This window comes from Lissotriton helveticus, chromosome 2_1 (assembly GCF_964261635.1).
Source record: "Lissotriton helveticus chromosome 2_1, aLisHel1.1, whole genome shotgun sequence".
Classification (NCBI taxonomy): domain Eukaryota; kingdom Metazoa; phylum Chordata; class Amphibia; order Caudata; family Salamandridae; genus Lissotriton; species Lissotriton helveticus.
The window spans coordinates 892970953-892997919 of NC_136059.1; positions in this window are offsets into that span (position 1 = coordinate 892970953).

Sequence of the window (26967 nt, forward strand, 5' to 3'; positions counted from 1 at the left end):
ACCTGTCACACAAAATCAGTTTGAGGATCCCGAATAGTTTCTATTTCATAAAGAACAGCGATGGGTCTAATGACTGCTCAGCTCAGTTGGTCTGAATGAGGATATCCCATTGAGGAGCCTATCCTAAGTGTGACTCTATAGACCTTTATAGATTCTCAATTGTGTTCACTGACCATTATTCGGCTTCAGTTTATAATGACAAATCATCTTTTAAAACTTTTCATTAGTCATATATTTAAATCAATAACACCTATTGACTTTCAGTTGTCACATGTAATGTGTTACTATCTCTTACAAGTTCATGAATAATACCATGAGATTAATAGCCTGTGTTTTTAAGGTCGTTCTGTGGCACTAGTGTTCTTCTTTTATGGCAAACAACATTTCCCAGTATACCTGTGGAGATTATAATTTTTCTTAGATTAGATTTTGCATAAATGCCGTGTGTAATATCATCAAGTTGCATGTGCCTTGGTTGCTAAGGGTTGCTTTTCATTTTAAGCGAGTACTGACACTAACATGGTTTCAGCGTTACCATGCAGACTGTCATGTCATCAGTACCAAACTACAGGCCCCATAATCCTCCTGTCACATCATGTAGACGCCCATTGCTAAGCTATTATGAGTCGCTTTGTATTTAAAGCGAGAGTTGGCATCTATGCGGTCTCCTTGCCGAGATGGACTTGGAGAACAGCGGTCGTTACAGAGGTAAGTTAAGGATTTCTGCATCCTTCATATGAATCACAGTGATTCTTTTTTTTAGGATTCATACTGCTGTTGTAGCGCTCGCGACTGTTTGTGTGTGCACACTTTTCAGTAATTTCAGATGAGCTGAACTAAGTACTTTTTTGAAGCCTTATTAATCTCTGTATGATAGTCCTGCTATTTTTTCATAATGAGGATGGTTTTGAAGAATTTGAGTTGATCCCCCTCCCCCTTTCTTGGTGTATTTTACAGATGGAGTCAAAGTACTGTTGGTATAATCATCCTAAACTGTGTCTCTGTCATTATAATTCCTATACCCTTTTGCCTTTTTATGTTCATCAAATAAGGCTTGAGTTGAAGCCCAGCACTCGGCTCGGTAGCGGGAGAGCAATTTACGCTTTTGAACTCGATGTTTGGGGTGATTTTACTAGTGCATGTAACACCCTCTTTTGGACTGTGCCTCACTGTTCTTGTTTTTAATTGTTTATATCATCTATAACTCTTGTTTTAGGCAATGAGACTAGTGGACCTATGTGAATTGCCACTTTGATGGATTTTATAAGTAATTATTCTTTATTATTTATAACTTTTTTTGGGAGACTGACTACCCATTTGTCCTCATGAATGGCCAGAGCTCCCTCATAGGATCACCTCAAAGGGCTCCTTCAATCACAGCATTTGGGATTGAGCAGGACGTTGTAGCACACACACCACTGATTTTTTATTCTTTGGTGTGAGGAGGGGCCCAATGATGAAGCATGTCACCTTATGGTGAGTGAGGGCTTTTGTACTAAAAGAAAAAAAAATCTTGAGTCATAGGATTTTTACTTCAAGCTTTACATGACCAACTGCATCTCTTTGTGTGGTGTCTTTAGCTGCTTCTAAATGAAATTTCTCTCTGCCAACAAGAACTGCAGTCCCACCATTCACCCCTATCATCCATCAATTGGAAGTTTCAGAAAGACCAACCAGCATCCCCCTGTATTAAAAGGACCAAATTGATTTATAAGGGGACTCCTGTCTCTTCGTTCCCAACGTGACTGTTTCACTCTCTGTAATGAGAGCAACATACTTCAATTGGGAAAGATTCGTATTGTGCACTTGGAACAGATCAGGGGCTTCCAAAAGAAAACCCACAAGCAAGCGTTAGTCTGGCTCACTCAGGTACTCATGCATTGTATAACGCACATCTTACACACGAGACTCATTCATCTATGCGCTCAAGATCTCAGCGCTAGAATTCAGAGTCCATCGTGAGCAGCATAAATTTATAAAATTTGAAAAGTGGACTCACACTCTTGTTGCCGGTAAAAAGGCCTGATCATGGTAAAATCGCTACAAAACACAGCATGCTGCACCACTGTGGTACTTCCATGAACCCATGACAGGGCCAGTAGTCATCTGCCACTACCGACCGTACGCTTGGTGCACTCCTCTGGGTTCAGGAGAAACCTCTTCTCTTGGTGCATAAGCTAGGTTACCCAAATATCTAGAAGACAGGATACCATATACCCTGAGCGGGTCATACAGGAGGCATTTCTTTCAAACAATGGCTTTTCCTAAACTCCACTGAAATAAAAAAAAATACAGGTTAGCAGCTTTTCAAAAGTTTCTAAATTATTCACAATATTCATTACTAGAATGCATATTCTAAAGATTGCTGTAGCACCAATGATGTTTCAGTTGTCAACGTAATTGAATCAGAGTATAATGATGTATTACGTTGATACATTACTTTTAATTGGATGTCACGAACGTGTTGAATTTTTGTCATGTCGTATTATGAATGGCAGAGTTAGAGCAAACTGTCGGCGAACATGTTTAAGTTGACAAAGAATTTCTTGCTGAGATACTCTAATATGAACTTTGTACTGACATCTATTAACAGTATAAGTACCTCCTCTGAGACTATTTTCATTTAAGTGATCGGCATGTAGTGTCACACCTCTACTTCTTAAACACGAATTTCTCGATCATTGGATTTGTCACATCTTTTAATGGCACTTAGCTTGAAGAAACTGTAGGCAATCTGGGAAAATAAGCATTAAAGAAAGCTTGGTAACATTACCCGCCCCTCAGTTTTGATTGTCTCACAGCTCTTAAAATAAATCAGCTTCGTAACCTTTCTGAATCCTTTAATGCCAATATAATTATAGGTTGCCTTTTATGGTGAAGTCATCTTAATAAATTAATTCGGCAGTCGAAAAAAATGACATGCCAGCCTCAGAAACCCTTTCACTCTTCGGTAACAAAATCCGTTGTTGAGTAACCGCATATTGAATTGTTGGTAACATGACTCACAAGATGCTGCACAAAATCAATGAGCTGAAGGGAAGAGATGGAATGTGAAATAAAGAATAGTCTTTCTCCTGTCAGAGCGATGGTTTACGTTCGGCTGCACTCACGATTTGCTGTGTACAAGTGCATATGAGAGCCTGCGCATTTGGATAAAGTTGAAGTAGAAGAATATACGTTCATATTGCATCAACACGTGCCGATGCTTGCAGATATGTTTTAAGAGGGTGTGAAACTAGTGCTTAATTTGAGCACTGGCACCTAATCCTCAGCACCGGTGCTTATAGCACCAATTAAGAACCCACTCATTTGGAAGGCAGGCAATTTTCCCCACAATCACAGGATTTTGAGCCACGCCAAGACTCGAACCCGGTTTCCCACCTCCGAAATCGGCAGCTCTAGCTATTAGGCCCAGTCCTCTCCAGAATGGTAAGTGCCGGGACTCTTGTCAGGAGGCAGTTTGCACCAGCCTATTTCTCCTGTTAGTGCTTCCTCCTGAGGAGAGCCCCAGCACTTTTAATTTTACAAATTAACCACTGTGTGAAACAACACAAACAGCCGCTCCTTTTATCCCCTCCTCTTGTCTCCAGCTAGCAGCGGGATTCTAAATTCCATTGTGCTTCCTGGCAGTAGGCACTGGGCACAGTGCATGACCCGGAAATGATAGATGTTGCTTATAACCCCCAACTTGAAGAAGGAGGGCTAGATTTCTCAACATGTCCTTTCTCCCCACTTTAGTACACCCAGTGCTTCATTTGAGTCGGTGGAACTCACCGGCATTCATTTTTGGGGGTCAGTACTTTTTCACCATACTTTATCCCTGAGTAAGAGACAGAAAACCACAGAAAGAGGAATAGAAGGAGGAAAAGAAAGACGGAAAAACTGTGACAAGGGCAGACATCCGGAATTAAAAATAACTTTCAAGAGTAAGATAGAGAGACAAGGAACATCTGGTGAAGGATTAAAGAGGTCTTAGGTGGAATCAAGACAACAAGACTCTGACCTATAATAGCACCTGCCACGGGCTTCAGAACAAAACTTTGTTTCCGAGCACTCCTTCTTTTACAAATTAAGTCTTGGGAGGGAAGAAGAGGGGCAAGCACACCGACTACCATTTTGTGTGTGTAAAAGGCCGCTTTATTGAAACAGGTGCACATCACATTTATTAAAAACTGGCAAACCGCCTTACAAAACTAAAACCTCTCTAAACATCGAGTTACCTGACCCCTTTTGTTTTTCTCCCCCCACCCCTACGATCCCCACATGATAAAATCCCCCACCCTGCAATATACAAACATATAACTCAATTACATCATAATACTGATAGCACCTGTTCCAAGCGACAACTTACAGATAACCCCCCCTGTGCACCTGTCCCAACACAGCCTCCTGAAACAAAAACTAAACCTGGCCTAAAAAAGCTCCCACAAAAACCCAAAGCCCGGGGAGGGTGGGCGGGAACAAAAAAGCTCCTCCTGACTCACTCCCAAGCCACCAGGTCTCAGTACCTAAAATAGTGGCTGGGGAAACGCGGGCTCACTATTTAAAACTTTGGGCTACTAAACGACCTTTTGGGCTGCCTTTGGGCTATCCCCAGGCAGCCCAACGTGGCAAAATGTCCGCTCGCTTACTTGCAACCCTTCCCCCTCCCAAATCTGCCCGGGGGGCAGACCTCGCGGCTCGGTTGCCCCCCAAACTCCCCTTGCGAGAGAAGAAGGGGGGCAAGCACACGACTACCATTTTGTGTGTCTAAAAGGCCACTTTTTTGAAACAGGTGCACATCACATTTATTAAAAACTGGAAAACCGCCTTACAAAACTAAAACCTCTCTAAATATCGAGTTACCTGACCCCTTTTGTTTTTCTCCCCCCACCCCTACGATCCCCACATGATAAAATCCTCCACCCTGCAATATACAAACATATAACTCAATTACATCATAATACTGATAGCACCTGTTCCAAGCGACAACTTACAGATAACCCCCCCTGTGCACCTGTCCCAACACAGCCTCCTGAAACAAAAACTAAACCTGGCCTAAAAAAGCTCCCACAAAAACCCAAAGCCCAGGGAGGGTGGGCGGGAACAAAAAAGCTCCTCCTGACTCACTCCCAAGCCACCAGGTCTCAGTACCTAAAATAGTGGCTGGGGAAACGCGGGCTCACTATTTAAAACTTTGGGCTACTAAACTACCTTTTGGGCTGCCTTTGGGCTATCCCCAGGCAGCCCAACGTGGCAAAATGTCCGCTCGCTTACTTGCACCCCTTCCCCCTCCCAAATCTGCCCGGGGGGCAGACCTCACGGCTCGGTTGCCCCCCAAACTCCCCTTGCGAGAGAAGAAGGGGGGCAAGCACACGACTACCATTTTGTGTGTCTAAAAGGCCACTTTTTTGAAACAGGTGCACATCACATTTATTAAAAACTGGAAAACCGCCTTACAAAACTAAAACCTCTCTAAATATCGAGTTACCTGACCCCTTTTGTTTTTCTCCCCCCACCCCTACGATCCCCACATGATAAAATCCCCCACCCTGCAATATACAAACATATAACTCAATTACATCATAATACTATCCAATTTTATCCCCTACCTCCTAACTCCAAAACCTCCCAAGACCTACAGTCCTATTTGCCTTCTTGCAACTGTAACTAACTACCCTCTAATGTAACTCCCAAACTGGTTACCATTTCCCCGCTCCCGTTCCCCAACTCCCAAAACTTCACGAGAAAGTACCGAACTCCAGCCAAACTTGGCCAACATCAAAAACAACTCCGCCACCCAGGGAAATGTGGAGGTTAGGTGATTACACCGCAACCCCTTTCCCTGCCCCCCCCAAAACCCTGTTGGATGCAGAAGAAACACCAATGCAAGCCCCTACTCCCGGCACACCCCCAACAAACGGGCCAAAACTTCACGGAGCTCCAACAGGTACAAGTCCATCCCCATTCGGGAAAGGTGAACCCGATCACCCCTAAACTACTCAGGCGCGTCGTACTTTATATCCTATGCCAAATGCATGAGAAACCCAAATGCCGACAACAACGCACCATCTCCACATTAAGCTTCCGACGCGCCTTGTCCACCGCCTGCGGCTTCACCGCACCTCGCCACACCCTGTGTGGTATCAGCTCTGTCCACACAACCGTACACCCTGACCAGGTCCTCCGCAGCTCCGCCAAATCCTTCCTCATTGATCGCATCAACACCAAACCTCTCTCCTGCACCATAACATTCCCCCTAGGTGGAGAACCAAAACGTCCGGACACGGCCCCCCCCTGCACCGTACCATTCAAGGCAGGGATCAACTCTTTCTATCTCATACCCCCTCCCCAACCAGACAACCTGAAACATTGCAGGATTGAAACCTAAGTTATCGCCAAAATAGCAATCCTGCGCTTGCAACTCGGCCCTCTTCATAAAGGAATGGCCCACAATCCAAATCAACATGTTCCGGACCATGGGACCGGCCACCGAACCTGAAACGAGAAACAATTGTCAGTAATTATGTCCCCCCAACATCCCATTGCGCGTTCACAACAACTCCTCGCTGCGCACATACCGCCGATAACACTTTGAGGACCACCTCACCAGGCGCATAATGTCCCCCTGCCCGCACCCCCGTCAATGTGCTTCCGACGCCGCCCCAATCCGAAACGAGTGCGTACCATACCATCTGCCATCAACCCCCACCGCAGTCAAAGCCTTTCGCAGCACCGCCAACAACTGCGACCTCTTCGCCCCTCACCCATTCGCGTGTTGAAACACCCAACCGTCCTCCAGCCTTTTCCCTCCCATTTCCACCCCATCGCACCGGCACGTAGCACCCACCTCCGCCTTCCGCAGGACCACCCACGCCCCGACGCACCGCTGATCAGTCTTAGACTTACGCAACCAGTGGCGCACCTCCTGCGGCCCCAACTGCACGTCCGACCACCCCAACCCTGGACCTGATTTCGAACCCAACATCTAAGACACCCGAAAAGCCCCCGCAAACATCCACACCATCAACGTGGCAAACAGACAAGCTTCCCGGCCATCCTTGCAAACCCCGGGCAGAACCCCCACAACTCTCCCCAGCAACTCCTCCGACAGGGGCCGCGAACCGCCCCCACCCGCCCACATTCCCGGGCCCAACCCTCCAACATCCGCGACCCGAGCTGCCCCGCAGATGGGGCGTATCCCCAGAACAGCTTCCCCATGAAAGCGATCCCCGCCAGCTTGCCTGCGATCGTAACCCTCGATAAACCTTTGCCAATCATGGACAGCCTAAACTGCACCACATCCTCCTGTCTCTCCATTCCCGGAGGCCTCCACCGCGCCCCCGATGCCACAAACTCCCCCCATGCAGCCACATACGTAGTCCTGGTCGACTCCGCCAAGGATCCTAGAGCCAGTTGCAACATCCGGTGTTGCCTATGTGCCACATCCGCTGCGGCATAGGCGTCGGGTCCCGCTCCGCGTCCTCTGCTAACCCACGGAATCTCCCCCACTGCGAACGAGACAAAGCATCCGCAATGTCATTCTCAATTCCTGGGACATGCACCGCACGAAAAGCAATGTCATGGCGCAAGCAGCCCAACACAAACACTCGCAACAGCTTCAACACCTGCTCATCCCTGGCGGACTGGCGATTCACCACCTGAACCACAGCCATGTTGTCCACGTTGAAAGTCACTCGACGGTGGGCCAGCCTCTCACCCCACAGCCATATCGCCACCACCAATGGGAAAAGTTCCAGGAAGGCAATGCTCCCCCCACCAGCGATTCCGGGGGCCAACGTTCCGCACACCACTTCCCGTTCCAGTAGAGCCCGAACCCGTTGCTGCCCGCCGCATCCGACAAAAATCTACACGTCCCACACCATGTCCTCATCCCTCCCTCATGGGCATCCCATTGAACCGTGTCAGGAAAAACCGCCACATCCGCAAATCCTCCCGAACGCCCGCCGACAAACGCGCGTGATGATGCGGAGGCCTCTGCCTAGCCAAGGCCCAACCTCCTGCAGAACGTCCGCCCAACGCGCACTACCCTGCACACGAAGTTAAGGTGTCCCAACAGCACCTGAATTTCCAACACTGTCACCTTGTGCTTTGCCACCATCACCTCGAGCTGCCCTAACATCTGCTGCTGCTTGTCCACTGGCAACCGTGCCTCCATCGACACTGAGTCCAGCTCAATGCCCAAAAATGACAGCGCCATGCCTGGCGCCACTGTCTTTTCCGGCGCCAATGGCACCCCAAGGACCTCCATGATGTCGTGAAACCTGTCCAGCACTACCTGGCGGTCAGTGGAGTCTAGACCCCACCAAGAAAAAGTCATCCAGGTAGTGCGTAACTCCTTGGTGACCCGTTTGTTCCGTACGTACTAAAACATTCAAAAAGCACGCAGGACATCGAGCAGCCCATCGGCAGTGCCTTGTCCACATACCAGCAGCCGTTATACTGGATCCCCAGTAGGCATCAGTCGTCTGGGTGAACCGGCAGCAGCCGGAAAGCCGACTTGATGTCACACTTAGCCATCTGCGCGCCAGGTCCCGCCGCCACCACTAAGGCCATGGCCGCCTCCACCGATGAATAAGACACCGCCGGCCATGACAAATGTTGGATAAGGCAGAACTACCCTGCCTCCTTCTTGGGCACCACCCCAACGGGGGACACCATCAATTCCTCCAATGGCCAATCCACAAAAGGCCCCACCATGCGGCCCTTATTGACCTCCTTGTCCAGCTTGCTTTGTACCACCTGCGGGTGTTCCCGAGCCGACCTCAAATTGTCCGCCCAACGCCGCTGGAGAGGCCCTGCGTAGCTCAAGCGAAACCCCTCCTGAAACCCAGCCCGCAACCGCTCCGCTGCCCCTACATCCGGGTAATTACGCAGGGCCGCTGTCAAACATTCCAAACTAACCGGAGTACGAGCCCTTTGGCCCAGACCCCTTACCTCCTCGGACGCTGCCCGACGGCTGCGCGGTGCCGGCAAGCGCACTTCCGGCCGAAGCCTGCGAACCCCCGTGCTGCTGCCCGGGGTGCCCCAACAACGGACCACTGGGTGTCAATACTTACCCCAACCGGAGCACTCATGCTTAAAACGGCAATGCTCCTGTGCACACGCCCCTTTATTGAAGTCCCAGCAGGCACCCACTGCCCCGGACTGGCTCTTAAAACCGGCCCCCACCCCTCCTCGGGTGGGGCGGCCCTGAAAGGGCTGATATATGATCGGGAGGCCACTGGCGGTAAAAATGGTCTTGCCCGACCCCGCCAGCCCCATCGTATGCTGCCAGAGATCGCAATCCAACTCACCCCACTTTGCCTCCGGATCCCAAGCCATCCGCGCCCGGAACTCCTCGTCGTACTGCTCCCACGCATAACCACCCCCCGTGATCTGCGCCTTTCGAATGACATCCATTTATTTAAACAAGGACACCGATTGCTCTGGGAACCTTTCACAATAAACACTCGCGAATATAAAAAACGCCGCCGTCCAATTTTCGATCCTCAAAGGCACCCTCGGCCTCTTCTGCAGCTCATACTTCTCCTCCTTTGAACCCTCCTTCGACCGGACCTCGCAGTGCAACAACTTTAACAATTCCACATACTCTCCTTTCCATATTTATTCTTTAGTAGACGCCATTAAATGTGCCCCCAGCGGCTTTGTGACCCCCATATACAAGAACCGCTTAATCTTTAGCTCCTTGCTCTCTGGTTTTGCCGCGCCGCCTCCAGTGAACCCCCCGCGGCCGCACCGCCCGACCCGTCCTTGCCCTTGGGCTTTGCCCCGGCGCCCGTCGCGGAACCTCCGTCCAACACCGCGCCGCCAGCGCCCTGCTTCCCCACGACCACCAGTCCTTCACCCCCCCTTTGGGATCCCCCTCTAACCCTTCCGCTCCGGGCGCCAGCGCTGCCTCCTCTGGCCCTACGCCCCGATCCACTACGTACCTTCCTTTGCAGAGCCGATCACCCCCCACCTCCCCCTCCCCCCCACTCCCACCGACACCATGCGCACCGCGGCCTTGCATTTACCTGCGACCAATGCATCCCTTCGCCGCTTTTCGCCTCTCCGATCCATCGCCGACCTGTCCCCTGACTGTGTCCGGGCCGTCGCAGCACCCAGGCCCCGTGACACCTGCAAGAAATTACTGACAACATTACCTCGCCATCCCTCACTTCCCCTTCTTCCAAACTGTCCTCATCCTCAAACAATTCCACTCCACCCCACTCGTAACTTCGGTGAGCCGGCGGCGGCGCCAACTGCACCCTGCCGGAGGGCCACACCCCTTCGCTCCTCCCGCTCAAAACATAACAGTCCTCCGTGCCGGTGCTCCATGTCCGCCAGTGATCCCGAAGCCGCTGGGGCCCTGTGGGTGGAGGGGCCGGCGAGCCCGCCTGGGGCCTTCGTGAGCCAGCCGCGACGTTCTTCCTCGTGGACTCTGGGCCTGCTGCAGGAAGCACAGCCCTCCCTTCTCCTTGGTGTCGCTGGGACGCCCCCAGCCATACCAAGTCCACATCCCCGCGCCGGCCGTCCCCCTGCAAGAGAAAAGGTACTGCTGGTGTGCTGTGTCCCTGCATCTGCGCGCCCCCTCCACCCCGCCCCCCACCAACCCCCACACCCCCAGCTTCCTCATCCTCACTCCAAATTAGCCCCCTACTCCCGCCCCCCAGTCCTCCAGTGAGCTCCCCCCACCGACCCTCTCGCCCTCCCCCCTCCCTGAAGCCCCTTTCCCACCCCGCCCTGCACGCTCCGTGCCCCCTCCCCGACAGACCCGTCTCCTCCTCCCCACCCCCCACCCTACCTGTTGCGCTCCGCGCCTCCCGCACCCCCTCCTCCCAAGACACGAACACATCCAACCCCTCCCACTCCCCCGGAGTCTATCAATAGTGGGAAAACCCAACCCCTCCCGCCTGTCCCAGCTCCCTGCCCCCTCCAACCTGCTCTCCTGAGGCCCGCTCCCCCTCTTCCCCCCAGCCACCCTGCCCCGCTCCCCCTTTCGCCCCCCCATTTGCCCCTCTCTTCCCAGGCCTCCTGCCCCTCCCGACCTCAATCTCAGCCCCCTGCCTGGCAGGTGAGGGGCTCTCCAGCCTCCCTCCGAGCTTCAGGCCACCTCCCCTCTTCTTATATGCCTGGCTCCCTCGCCCCCTACCTCCTTTCCCACCACACTCCCCCACAGTCTCCCCCCGGGCCCCTCCCACCCCCGATCCCGAGGCCTTCCCCCCACCCCTCCGTTCCCCTTCCCTCCCATCCCCTTCTCACCCGCCCCCTCTCCCGGCTGAGACAAGTCCCCCGCGGGCCCCTGCTCACTGGCTGGGCCTCCCTGACCTCTGCAGACGTGCTTTCACTTTCAGACCGCGGCCCTCTTCCGCCTACCGCCCCGCCCCAGCCCTACCCGCAGACGCCAAATCCAGGCGCGGTGAGGCGCGGTGAGGCGCCACTGGCAGCGCGCCTCGGCCGCGCTCCTAGCTCCGCCTCCCCCGCACCGCCTGCCACAACCAGGGCCGCTCCTGGCATCCAGGGCCAGGAGTGGCCCTGGGCCTCTCCAGGGCCACGCGCTCCTGGCATCGGCGCGGCCCTGGAGACCAACCTGAATTCGTGCTGTCTTCTGTGGGAGCGAGCAGGCGAAGACCGCCGCCCCCACGCCCATGGACGCGCGCCGAGCGCGCCATCTCCCGCGGGCCCACCAGGAGGTCCATCCGCCCTGCCTCGCTCAGCAGGCAGATGGCCTCAAGGACGCGCACATCGCCGTGGGATTCCATCGTACAAGTAAGACACTACCACCTCTAAAAAACGCTAGACAAAAAAGCTCCTCCTGACTCAATCCCAGCCACCAGGTCTCAGTACCTAAAATGGTGGTTGGCTCACTATTTAAACCTTTGGGCTACTAAACTACCTTTTGGGCTGCCTTTGGGCTATCCCCAGGCAGCCCAACGTGGCAAAATGGCCGCTCGCTTACTTTCCCCCCCTTCCCCCTCCCAAATCTGCCCGGGGACACATGCATGACACATGGGTACACATAAATGGCTGCAGGGGTGGCGGTATGCATATATAAAAATGCGAGGAGATCATAGTCATTCACATCATTATGTAGTGTTATTACCTCTTCTTTGTAATATTATTTTGGGGAAAACGGAAGGCGGCAAATGATGAGCTGTCTTTGACCCCTTTCCTTTGTATTCTTTGGGATTCTCAGCTCAAAAAAGCACCACCACAGCCTCTTTCTCCTTTTAGTTCAAGCTAACAATGACACCGGAAAGCTGATGGTTCCCTCGACATTCTCCCACCACATAATTTGGCAATGTCCTTATAACTGACCAGTAATCTTCATTTAGAGAGACTAGCCCTCATCATCATAGTCCTTACATGTGAGTTTAGTTTTCACCCAGCAGACTGGCAATACACTTGCCCTCATACTATGACTCATTATCTTTCAAATAACAATCCCCATTTAGTCTTGTCACGTGTGGGTCTGTGAGCACATCCTGACCTGCTGTCACCAAGCAGGAGACCCAGGAAGGCAACAACTGAGGGTTGTCTGGTGAAAAGAAGGACTGTGACAAGGAAGTCTAGGGTTTCTGGTACATAATTGGGACATTGCCATCTTATCACCTTTATCATAACAATCCATGCTGGTGAAGAGTTACCAAGAAGCCAGAGCAGATAAATTCACTGCAAGGTTAATAGCAGGAATATCAGATACTGAGAAAAGCACGGGACTGACTCCTAGGCACTAAAGAATGTTGAGCGAAGCTGGATCCCACAAAGACTCAGAAAAGTACCCAAAGGAGACAGGACTGGCCCTATAGATGCACATAAAAAACATTAGGAGGCCACCAGAGCCCGTGGGACTGCTCACTAGAAGTCCAGGAGGGTGAACCCACAAAACCTTGTACACCTGTCAGAGTGCCGGCAGTAACCAACAGTAGAGGGACTTGTGGCCAGAAGGCAAGATGAGACAAATAAGTCCCCAATTCTAAGAAGGCAGCCAAACACATGCAAAGGACCCGGGGAAATTAGACGAGAAAGAGCGAACAGAAAACCAGTAAAGAATGTGCAACCTAAAACAAAGCCAATGCCACTGAAAGTTCAAAAAAGATGAACAGAGATGAAGAGCCAATCCCGACAGAGAAACTTGCATAAAGGCACATATCAGAACAATATCGCATACCCAGCAGGTTGAAGGCCACTTGGCTAAGAAAAGGAGGCAGAAAAAGGCCCAAAAATATTTTAAGAACCATGGAGTTTTTAGGTAGAACGTCAGCTGACAAAGAATGAAAAAGTCATCAAGTGCCATCTGACAAAGGCAGAAAAACGTCCAGACCAACCAGGTTATCACTAAACAGGTACTGCTCCGAACTAGGATTGTAGAGCACAATGGATAATTGAAGAGGAGCAAAGAGCTACATCAACAGACCAGTCACCACCTAGAAACTCACCTGATGGAATTCAGCCATACCCACTTCTAAAGCCCAAAAGCGACAATGATGAGACAGGCAGAGAAGCGATTGAAGCAGGCAAACTCCATGGAGGCCCCTAAGCCAAACTGAAGAGTCTAACACTAAGGTGGTGAATGCAACACACAGAAAATATAGGGGAGGAGGGAAACTTAAAGAAAAATGAAGGCTGAAGGGCTAGCTGGGATGAATCCCTTTCCCTTCAAAAGCTATGGACACATCACAAATGTGCAAACAATGGGAGCAGAGAAACAATAGAATAGGCAAAGTCGAACTCGAAGACTCTCCATCAGCAAAATTCCAGGGAAGAACTCAAAACTGAACAGTACCTGAGAAGGCCTGAAAGCCCATACACCCACCGCATAATCATGCCATCAGGAGAACCACCCTGTAGTCAAAAGCTCTATAGGTCCATCCAGAAACACACTTGGTTTTGGGTTATTGGCTGAACAAGGTGACACCCAGCAACAATGACCCAAACTGAAGGAAGTCATGGGCCAATGGGGCAGAAAGGAGCAGGGCCAATCAGAACAACACAATCACCTGCCAAAGTAGGACTGCTAGTCACAAGATACAAGGAAATGAATGAGTCCACAAGCACCATATGAGGTAATGGACAGCGCTTTGTATGAGCTGGGGACAACACAAGAGAGAATGAGTTGATTTCCCAAGGGGCTGACAGCACAGAGGCAGATGGATAAACAACAGGTGCTGCCATCTCCAAGCCAACGTACAATGGCAGAAGAAAAACAAAGGTACACAGGCCCATGCAGAACAATGCAAAGAACAAAGAATGTCTAAGGGTTCCAAGGCATGCAGCCCTTGAGAAGAATGAGCCTTAGATAACAGAAAGGGATAACAACTCTTGATGCACAGCTGTGTCCAGAATTCAGCAGCAAAGCAGTAGTTACTAAGAACAACATTACATATTTGGGGTACAGGCAGAGTTCATGTCTATCCCAAGAGGTTCACCAAGCAAGCGTGACATTCAACAGACAATCAGTGTCACCAAAATGATTGGAGCTTTATCATAACCAGAATGAGGAATAGCTCAGCGGACTGACTTGGAGTTGAACCAGCTTCTGTGGGGTCATACATAGATCATCCTGGTAGACACAGCAGTCCACTGATTTAAATCACCCAGGAAATCAAAAGAATGAAAAAAAGCTAAAGTACTCTTATCAAACAGTGAAGCAGGCCCAGAATCATAGTGGCCACAGTGACAAAAACCCTACCCAGAAAGAAGGAGAAAGGTCAACATGTACTAGTTCAAATAAGATGGCTTCTAGGCCTCCGGGAATCATGACATTTTGCATGCATGTTAGGCTAATAAACAGTAAGAACAGCCTAGACACACAAATGCATCCAGTATCCATGAGAGCACCGCTTACCTGTGGCAGAGGTGTCAATGAAGGGAGACTACAAGGACTGTATTGTGTGGCAGTGGGGTGCAGGCAATGATCGAGGCCATGAAGGACCTACACAAATGGCAAGTGGTAGGAAAGCAGCAGAGACAGCCCCAGCAGGGGATCTGGGGCTAGTCGCGGGTCCAAAAGCAGAAATGGAAACACTGTCATCTCTATGAGCAACAGCTTGCTTCCAGTGAGAGGAGTGGATCACGTAGTCAGGCTACAACATTTAACAGCTGTGTTGATAATGAGCAAAATCTGATGAGGTCCATGACAGTGCAGCTTCAATGCGTCTTTATTTGATGCACACTTATGTACACCCAGTTCAGGTGGTAGGGTTGCCTCAGATAGGGCTGCTTGAATCTGAGAACGTAAACTGTAGAGATATAATATAAGCTTTCTGCAGCACTGCAAGGCACCATCATCATTCAAGTATAAATCTAACTTTGCAGTGCAAACTGGAAGATTTGAGGACAACATCATGGGTTAGTCCATAACTATTTTAGTAGGGCTCAATTTTGTTTTCCTAGAGGAAATTACTCTATGGGACCATAGTGGCAGGATAATAGGGCATTTCAAATGAGTTTCTGAACATATGTTTGCCATCTTTTTTTAAGGGTGTCATTCTTCCTTTCCTTTCCTTTTCTGCACTGTGAAAATAGAGGTCTATCTATAGACACTTCCAAGCTGCCTCTACTACTGCTGACACAAAATGTGTTTTGTGATCCCCCGAGATCAGGTTCGGTACCAGCTCCGAGTAATCATTAGCAACTGTGATGGCATCTGCACGGACACAGGGGTACCTTCCACCCATCCTGAAAACATACACAAGTACGAAAACGTTAAAATAAGTAGCTAACCTTGGAATCTAGGTAGTATCCATTTGAATTTGTACTAAGGATCCTCTAGAGGGAAGGAGAGCAGTGAGGGTGGACATGATATCCTTCTGGCATCATGGATAGGTGGCATAAGACTGGCAATTGCTTTAGGCTATGAAAGAAAAAAGGGCACATACCAAACGATTGCTACAGCACACATAATGCCTTCTCAACCATCATGGGCTGCTCCAAGGTTTGGATATAGAAATTTCTGACCGCCCACACGCCCACTGCTGTCTCTTTCTACTGGTCCTTCTAGGCATCTTTCACATTTCTGTTTAATCCAAGACTGTTTTTCACTTTTGGAGGCTTGCTCCTGCAACTGGGATACATTTTTCAGGAAAGGAAAGGGAAATACATTTGTTCTTACAATATACATAGCAATATCAACTGAACTAGCCAAGGTGTTTCCCTTTGAGACATCATCATGAAAATGCTGGTGCAGAGTACACTTTTGCCGCTGTCATCTTCTTGCCGTTACAATGTTTTGAACAAACTGGCTGTTCGTAACCGTGGGTCCTGGCTTATGTTGAGAACCTCCTATGCATCTAGAGTAGCCCAATGTTGTGCATGACTCCAAATGCACAGCCCCAATCTTTTCCTTGGCTAGGATACAGGCTCTAGTGAGAGCAAGGAGCTCCGTAATTTGTGCAGATTTTACATTTGGAAAATGACAACTTTCCACAATTTGATACAGGGTACGTAGTCGTACAGCATAACCAGCAACCAGGGCACCATCATTATTTCTGAGACCTGAATCATCAACAAAATACATCCATTCACAGTTACGACAAGACTATTCTTGGAAAAAAACAACAAAGGCGGACACTGACCACCGCACATCCCACACAGTTCTTTATTATTAAGACCTTGTGCCCTTCAGTTCCTGTACCAGCCATTTCATGGTACTGCTGTCAAGAAGAAGCAAATTGAGATAAGAGAATGGAATGGTGCACCCGGATTAATATAATGTTCACAGTTCTGTCTCCTTGTAAAAATCTTCCTTTATTCCATATGTTTCATAAAATCAATCAAGAAAACATACAGCCAAAGATTTTCATTCAAATTGTATGAACTTCACTAGGGCTGTGAATAATGCTAAAAAAACATACATCAGCAAAACAATATAAAACAAATATATATATTTAACAATATAAAAGCAAACTTATATATGTATAATTATATATAAATATATATATGTTCACTGAAAAAAACGTAGGTTTCAGGGACGTTATAGTTACAAATTAACATTTAAAAAACCTTTGAAATTCACTGAAAAAACCATAGGTTTCAGGGACGTTATAGTTAGTTGGACATTTCACTCGTACAAAACCATAGAAATTCCGCTGTTATAGTTAGCTGAGCTAACTATAACTCCCGCCCCCACAATTCACTGCTGATGACGTCATTTATTACATCATTCATGATATGGTCAGTGACATCACTGACATCACTGATGACACCTCAAATGACATCACTGATGACATCATCCAGTGACTGTGTGTTTCTATAAAGTTTAAATATGTATTATATATATATGCCAAGGTGTATTGAAGAATGAGTAGGTGTATAAGTGTTTGGATGGAGGATTTAGTAGGTGCGTCACTGAGTGTTTAAGTGAGTTATTACATGTGTCTTATTGAATGCATGGGTTAGTGACAAAACTGTGTGAATGTCTATATCAGTCTGTCTGCTGTTGTATAAGCTGCTCCAGGGGTTGGTTAGTAGCTACATGAGTGTCTATATGGGTTATTGATTGGTTGCCAGAGTATTTGTATGGGTGCCTGAGTGTGTGTGGGTGCATGGGAGGTGTGTGACTCTGTGCGTACATGTTTGAGTGATTGATTCACTGGTGGTATGGGTTCAATAATGCATGTGGAAACAGATGTATGGGTGGGTCAGTGTGTGTATGGGTGTGTTACTGAGTGAATGGATGTCTCAGTGGTACATTTCCAAGTAACTACGTATGTAAAAGGCAGTGTATGTGAGAGTTGGAGTATATAAATGACTATATGTGAGAGTCAGTGATTGTGAGAGTGGCTGTATAGATGAGTGTTTACTTGTATCAGTGATTGTATAAGAGAGTAATTACGTGTTTGTTTCTGTTTGAATAAGTGATCTGTTGTGTGTATACCTCTATAGGTCAGTAAATGGAAGTTTGATTGATTCTTTGCTTGACTAACTAGGTGTGTGAGTAACTCCATGAATGATAGGCGCTGTGTGAGTGTCTGTATAGGTGTATGAGTGTATATGATAGTGTTGTATTGATGAGTGACTATATGTATGAGTGAATGTATGGGTGAATGAGTGGATGTGTGTGTAGACCTAGGAATCAGTGAGTGCGTATGTAGTAACTGGTATGTCGATGGTTTCGAAAATGGTAGTCTGTATTTTACAGTGGGTGTATCAAAGGTTATGTTAGACTGTGAGGAGGTGCATCAGATTTTCACGTGGATGATGTCATCAGTGATGTCATCAGTGATGTCATTTGAGATGTCATCAATGATATCATGAGTGATGTCACTGACCATGTCATGAATGATGTAATATGTGACGTCATTAGCAGTGCATTGCGGGGGCGCGAGTTATAGTTAGCTCAACTAACTATAACTGCGGAATTTCTAAGGTTTTGTACGAGTGAAATGTCCAACTAACTATAACGTTCCGGAAACCTATGGTTTTTCAGTGAATTTCAAAAGTTTTTTAAATGCTAATTTGTAACTATAACGTCCCTGAAACCTATTTTTTTCAGTGAATTTCAAAGGTTTTTTAAATGCTAATTTGTAACTATAACGCCACAGAAACCTATGTTTTTTTCAGTGAATTTCAAAGGTTTTTTAAATGCTAATTTCTAACTATAACGTTCCTGAAACCTATGGTTTTTTCAGTGATTTTCAATGGTTGTTTAAATGCTAATTTCTAACTATGCCTACAAAGGAAGGACATGTGAAGAACGAGGAATAAAAGCGCAGAAAGAAGCAAGACAACTGCTGAAAGAGTCAACAGAAGTCCAGAAAGATGAACAAAAGTGCAGGAAGAAGCAAGAGATGTGCAGAAAGAACCAACAGAGGAGCAAAAAGTCCTCCTGTGCCCCCAACTTTTTACTGATGGGTACTGGTGGTAACTGACTCTGACTAACCAGGACCGGAGCCAGTGCTATGCTGAAAGACACTTAGAATACAGTGAAAACAACATACACTAGGGAACACTATACATTGGGGTACCCCTGCGATTAGCATGACCTCCTCTGTATTTGCAATGAGTTAGTGCCTGGGTCATTGCATGAGTACAAGGGTAGTGACTGGATGATTAGAGTGCTGCAAGGACAGAGCATGGTGATTTTATAACTGCTTGGGTTTTGGCAGAGTGATTTGATAAGTACATGATGCCGGATGGCTGATTTGAGGAGTGCATGGGTAGGGACAGAGGGATTTCTGGAGTGCATGGGTACAACCTGGATAATTGGAGGAGTGAATCACTACTGTGTAGGTGGTTAGTGATCTGCATGGGTAGCGCACAGGGGATTGTAGCAGTGCATGTGTTAGTGCCTGGGTCATTCCATGAGTACATGGGTACTGACTGGACGATTAGAGTACTGCAAGAAGAGTGCACTGTGAATTTATAAGTGCTTGGGTTTTGGTGGAGTGATTGGATAAGTACATGGTGCTGGCTGGGTGACTGAAAGTGTGCATGGGTACTGACAGGGCGATGGCTAGACTGCATGGGTAGTGCTCAGTGGATTGTAGCAGGGCATGTGTCAGTGCCTGGGTCATTCCATGAGTACATGGGTACTGACTGGACTATTAGAGTACTGCAAGGACAGTGCATGGTGAATTTATTAGTGCCTGGGTTTTGGCGGAATGATTGGATAAGTACATGGTGCTCGTTTGGTGATTGGAGGAGCGCATGGGTAGTGACAGGGCGATGGCTGGACTGCCTGGGTACTGCTTAGGGTATTGTAGCAGTGCATGAGTTAGTACATGAGTCATTGCATAAGTGCATGGGTAGTGACTGGATGATTAGAGTGCTGCAAGGAGAGTGCATGGTGAATTTATAAGTGTTTGGGTTTTGGCAGAGTGATTGCATAAGTACACACATGTTATATCAGGCCAGCCCCTCCCTTCACCACTGTGCAAACGCGCCCCCGGCAGGTTTTAATTTGAAGGATTAATTCCCCTTGAATCCTGAGGGTCCCTGGGGGCCAACTAACCGACCAGGTACCTCCAGTAAGCGCCACTGAGCTGCATTGCGGAGAGGTGGTCCGAGGCCGCGCCCCTTTTCAGATCTCTCTTCAATGCAACTCTGTGGCGCTTACTGGACGTACCTGGTGGGCTAGTTGGCCCCCAGGGACCCTCAGGATTCAAGGAGACTTAATCCCCCAACTTAAAATGCGACACTGGGTACGTTTGCTCACTTGTCACATCAGGCCACGCCCCTCCCTGCACCACGATGCAAACACGCCCTCTGGAGTGTTGTAAATTGGGAGATTAAGTCCTCTTGAGTCCTGAGGGTCCCTGGGGGCCAACTAGCCCACCTGCTACCTCCAGTCAGCACCACAGAGCCGCGTTGCAGAGATGTATAAAAAGGGGCGCAGCCTCTCAACACCTCTCTGCAATGCAGCTCCCTGGTGCATACTGGAGGTACCTGGTGGGGTAGTTCTCCCCCAGGGACCCTCAGGATTGGAGGGGACTTAATCCCCCAATTTACAATGTGCCAGGGGGTGCATTTGCACACTTGCTATTTCAGGCCCCGCCCCCTCCCTGCACCACTGTGCAAACGTGCCGAAATAAAAAAAATGTATAAATCTTTTTTTGGCCCTGGGGGTCCTTCTGGGACCCCCTGAGCAGGCCTAGGGGGTTAGTGTGTTTCTACCCTGCCCCCTTCTCTTGTTTTATACCTTTGTTTCTCTGTTTTCTGGCGACTCCCTTCTACCGAGCCAGAAGATGGCTGCCAACACTTTCTGGTTTGGAGTGTTGACAGCCAATCACAGTGAAGCTCATGCATGGGACTTAGGCTCCACCCAGATATCAAACTTTTATTTTTCTAATTTCTCAGCAACTACTGAACGGATATACACCATTTTAAAAAAGGTCGCTTTCCGATCCAAGCACTACCTTTGTGCCAAATTTGGGGTAAATCTGTTCAGTAGTTTTGGCTGTAGCCTTGCACAAAGTTTGCTATGGAAAATTGATTTTTTAGCTCTTATTTTTTGAATTTCTCAAAAACCACTGAATGGATTTACACCATTTTAAAAAAAGGTCGCTTTCTGAACCAAGCTCTACCTTTCTGCAACATATGGGGTAATTCCGTTGAGCAGTTCGGGCTGGGGCTCGTCGCAAAATTTCCTACGGAAATGAACATGGGGAAAATGTGTTTTGGGACCCCCCTTTTTTCTCAGCCCCGCTTGACGAATCACCCCCAAACTTTCAGGATAGGAGCTGACCTGGATAGACTTTTTTCTGGGGAGAATTTCCCAAAGATTCATCAAACAACGCCAAAGTTATTAGCAAATCAAAAAATGCTTTTCCTATGGAAACTAATGAAACTAGGTTGTAACTATAACTACCCACTGGCGACCACCAGTAGGTTTATATATATATATATATATATATATATATATATATATATATATATAAACTACAAAGTTCATGACAGCAAAACATATTAACACAGTCACAAACCCAACAAAAAAACAATCCACATATACAATCTAGAATAACTCTCACCAGGCTTTTGTGGGAACATATATGCAGGGGGCCCCACTCAAGAGGGGGAACCTTCACAATATTTTCCACATAGCCTGGCAGTTCCAAGCAAATTCAATATGCATAACAGGAGTCATGACGACATGAAGAAGAGAGGAGCACAAAAAGTATAATGTGAATTGGAAATCACAGTTGCAGAACTTATGAGTATAATTAATAGCTATGCAAATTTGTAGAGTTTTCAAGACAACATTTTTCGTACATTTCCAGTTGTTGATGTTCACAATAACAAATAATTTGAGTCATAGTTGCATACCTCTTGATGTGTAAGTGTACTCCCAAGATGTAAGTGTACAGTGGGAACTCCAAGTTTAATTGCCAAATCAAGCAAAAACAGATGCTCTCTGTGCTAAATAAGCATCATCCGATTCTGGTTGGGGTAAACTCAATTGCCCCAAGATGATACCTAAAGAATCAAGATATTGTTTCGGTGTTCTTCATTATGATATGTATCATATTGAGGCTTACTAGCCATATGTTTCCTATATGGGAATCATACCTTTTCAAACAGCACCCCAGTCAATCTATCAGCTGATAAAATATGTCGCCTACAGGGCAAATAGCAAAAAAAGTCCAACACAGGTATATGAAATGCCTCCATTATGTCCGATCCACATTCAGCTGCGGAATGACCTCAAATTGGTAAATTCTCACAAAGTCAAAATAGTCATGCCACCCATATGCACCAAAAAAGCTCAGAGTCTAGTAAACCGGAAAATGCAATACTCATACATTACTCCGTTCAGTGGTTCTGTAACAATGTGGCATTCGGATCTTGTTTAGTTTCCACGAAATGTCAATGTTTATGATATGCTAGTCCATATTGTCTCTATGGTGACAAATCAACGGGGGATCCCCAATCGCTATCCTTGTGCTTTGAATCACAAGCTCAAAAGGGGAAAGGCACACACAACATTCGATAAGCCAAGGACCTCGCTGTTATCAGTCCTCACAGGAGTAATTCCATCAATATACAGCACACATCATACATGCGGGGAGCTATATTTCACACTCAAATGTAACTGAAAAGGACCCAAATGTATTTAGAAAGTGCTGTATGGCCATCAAACCTATATTGTTTGAGGAAACAGGACGAAATCTTACACTCTCCCTGCCTGGGGCTCACCAGAGCAAACACACCCTCCAAGATGTTACAATGACAATAAATCCAAAAGGCGTCCACACTTGCAAAACTCTCAAAAAAGTTACACGGATGATTAATAGATCCACAAGGCATCCACACTCGCAAACCAGTAAGTAGAAATGCACCCAGCACATAAGTTATCTGGTACTCTGATATAGTCAGTCCTCACAAAAATCAGAAAATAACGCTTCCATGAATACCAAACATTGGGGCCTATTATGATTGCGGTGAATCCGCATCCTCGGGGCCGGCGGAAGCCACAGCCGGCCCCGAGGATGCGGATTCACCGCTGCGGTGATTCACAAGACCCCCCCGCCAGATTAGGATGGCAGGGGGGTCGGGAAGTCCGTACGCAGCTTTTCAGCCGCGTTCCCGCGGCGGAAAAGCTCTAATATGCTGGCGGTGTCTCTCAGACACCGTCCACCATATTAGGAAATGCCTGAAAAGATGCTTTTCCGCGGCGGATTTTCCGCCGTGGAAAAGCATGTGGTACTTCACTGCGGGGGCCCGTTGCGGGCCCCATAGGTGAAGGGGGGTGGGGGGTGCACATGGGGGGTACCTATGGTACCCCCCTGCATTTGTATGCAGAGATCGGCAGGCACCGCGCGGTGCCTGCCGCTTTCTGCATACAAATGCAAAGTATGCATTTTTAACATTGCGGCGGGTGCAGCTTGAAGCTGCACCTGCCACAATGTTAAGGATAGAGGATGTGACTGCCACCCTGGCGGTCACATCCTAATCTTCACGGGGGGAACGCCGCTGCCCATGCGGACGTTCCCCCCTACTCTATGGTGGCAGACGGACTCAGGTCTGTCCGCCATCATAATCGGCCCCATAGTTTGCATGAAAATGTGTCCTTTCCACCCGCACATAACCATAATAGGACTCAAATTGCAGCTTCAGATCACCATAAACTCGCCCTGCCCATATCTTCACCGGCATAGTGGAAAAGTTAAAGAATCCACTAAAATAAAACTAAAATAATACACCTGCGATTGGCACTGGTCACCAACAAAACTGCATGAAGCTGGCTTGCTTCCCCATTCTAACTGTTGGAGATGTGATAGCACGTCTTGTAACATTTCTCATATCATCTGTGGATGTCCTGTGATCCAACCCTTTTGGAATTATGTAGATAAAACCTTACATTCCACGATGCCTCTACAAATCCCACTTTTGCATGCTACCATTCTTCTGCAGGATACACGTCAATCACAATCACTTTCAAAGCCACAAGCCCAACTTTTACACACAGCTTTAGCTACAGCCAAAATGTGTATATTATGGCAATGGAAATCGCCTCAACCACCATCACAAGAAACTTGGATGGTGGCCATGATCCAAACAGCTTCCTACAAACGTATTATATACAATGTATAGGATCAATCTGAGCTCTTTCTTCGAATAGGGTCACCTTTTCTAGCTTCAAATACCAATGCTAACGTTAATGACCCATCTACGTAGTAATTTAATTTCTTTCTATTTCCTCTTATTCTCACTCATTATTCATTATTAGTGGTTATAAATCTGAACACATATTGTATTTATCTACTATTTGTTGTTGTTTTTATTAGCTATTCACCAGAGCCTTTACATGTAATTATGTATCTTTCAATATATATATTTATACATTCTCAGCTTACACTCTCATTCTCCACAATATACCTATTGTTTTAATTTATTGTTTGCACATTTCTCTATATTATCCATTTCAATCTCTTTTCCTATCCTTATCTCATATTTCCTTTTCCTACTTCATTTCCCTTGGCTCCGTAACAATATATTCATATCCCTGTAATATAATGTAATTTATTTAATTTTATTTATGTCAAAGAATATTACTTTTTCTCTTTCTTTGAATAAGTATAATTAATTTATGTTATGGTAAGTATTTATCGTATTTTATTTTATCATATCTTATCTTATCTATCTCTTAGAATGTCCTCTCATGTATTTATATTTATGTACATCAAATGAAATTACTTAAACCGTATATTCATCTTTTATCTATTCGCATTGCTTTTCTAGAGTGTCTTTTTCCTTGGAAAATACTCATATTGTGTTATGCTTCATATTTGTACATTTTTCACTTATCGATTTCTTTTGTGAGCCCTTCTTTCCTTCCCTCTCTCTTCCCCCCTTCCCTTAATTTCATTTTTTTATGTCCTCAATATAAATCCAAATTTTTGCCTTTCATTTATATGTTTATGTATTTATTAAATTATATAATATGATTAATTATTCAGAAAGTTTTATTATATGTTTATATATAATCATTTTCTTATATATTTACTGTACGATAATGCATACAGTTATTATAATATATGTATTTTTTTCTATTTATAAATTTCAATAAAATATTGAAACACAAAAAAACAATACACCTGGCCTGAGTTCACCTAGCAAGCATGCTGCCCATGAAAACTAAAAAAGCATATTTTACACAACGAATTAATGAGAATACAAATTCGGCAAAAGAGATCTATAAAATAGTTTGCGAGCTATGCAAGCCAATCTGCATGTCTTAAACTCTGCCGCCTTCAGTAGACAGCGGTGAAAAAATGTGCAATTTCTTCACCGACAAAATAGATACGATCTACTCATCATTTAACAACATCCCCCCAGTAAATACCGTCAACTGGGAAAACACTGACCCTCACCCAGACAGCCCTGCGCATTTAGATAGCTTCGCCTCTTTCACAGAAAACGGGATCGCCAAAGCAATGGGGGGAGTCAAATCAGGATCCCTTCTCGGCCCATGTCCGCACTTTATCTTCTCACAACTTACACCTATTCTGTACCCTTACATCACACAGCTATTTAACCAATCACTGGGGACAGTGACCTTTCTAGAGGTCTGGAAACAAGCCTTAGTATCCCCGCTACTTAAAAAGGTAGGATCTGATGTTAACAATCCAGCCAACTACAGGCCAATTTCACAGCTTCCCTACCTCTCCGAGGTCTTGGAGAAATTTGTCAATAGACGGCTAATTAACTACCTAGGGCCTCATTTATGAGCCCTTGCGTCAATTATACGCCGCCGGTGCGTCACTTTTTGTGACGCACCAGTGGCGTAAACAATGCGCCTTGTTGCGCCATATTTACAAAGTGACGCATCTAGGTAGATACGTTACTTTGTAAACCCCTGCACCACATTATACCTGCGCCAGGTATAATGTATGCAAAGGGGGCGTATTGACGCAAGAAAGGGTCGTAGAAGTGACGCAGTGAAATCTATGAGATTTCACTGGGTCACTTCTAGGACACCGTTGCGTCAAAATCTTGCGCCTGCCTCACAGCAGGTGTAAGACTGACGCAGGCCCTTTCACATGGGGCTTGCCCCATGTGAAAGGGCGCATTGCTGGAGTTGCGTCACTTTTGTGAGACACTCCAGCAATACGTCACTTTTGCGCTTACAGATACGTCAGAAATACTGACGTATCTGTAACTCCTTGCGACATGATGCGTCATACATTAAATATGACGCATCAGGTATGTCGCAAGGAGTGCGCACTGAGAAGTGACGCATCGCTGCTTTCACGCAGCGATGCGTCATTTCTCATAAATGAGGCCCCTAGAATCAAACGAGCTGCTGGATCCCACACAAGCAGGTTTCAGGGCTACCAACAGCACGGTGGCAACCCTCCTGGCTGTCTTAGACAATGTAAGAACGCTGTTGGATCAGGGGAAGGCTGTAGCCCTGATCCTGTTAGACCTCTCGGCGGCTTTCGACACGGTCTCCCATCAACTTTTACTGGAAAAATTATATGAAAAAGGGATTCATGCTAAGGCTCTGAAATGGCTGAGTTCATTTCTATGTAATAGAACTCAAACTGTACAGCTGGGTACCTTTTCTTCCACCCTAAAAAACCTTAATTGCGGGGTTCCGCAGAGAGCATCCCTAAGCCCCACATTATTTAATGCCTATGTTTCATCTTTGGCAAAGATTGGCATGAAATGGGGCTTTGGAATCTGTTCCTATGCAGACGACACCCAACTGACAATAGCCATCGGAAACGAGCACGATGACGCCAGAACCAAACTCAATAATTGTCTCACTGAGATGGCAAACTGGATGTCAGAGCATTGCCTAAAGCTCAATGCAGAGATACAGAAATCCTGCTTCTAGGCGGAGCCAATCACATTTGGGATTCATCCTGGTGGCCCCAAATGGCCATGGCGCCAGCACCAGAACAGTGCGTCAAAAACCTGGGCATCACCATTGACAATACTTTGTCGATGAAAGATCACGTGCGAATCCTGTGTGGCAGAAGCTTCGCCACCCTGAAGCTCCTGAAAAGACTATTTCCGTGGACCCCTCTGGACAGCAGG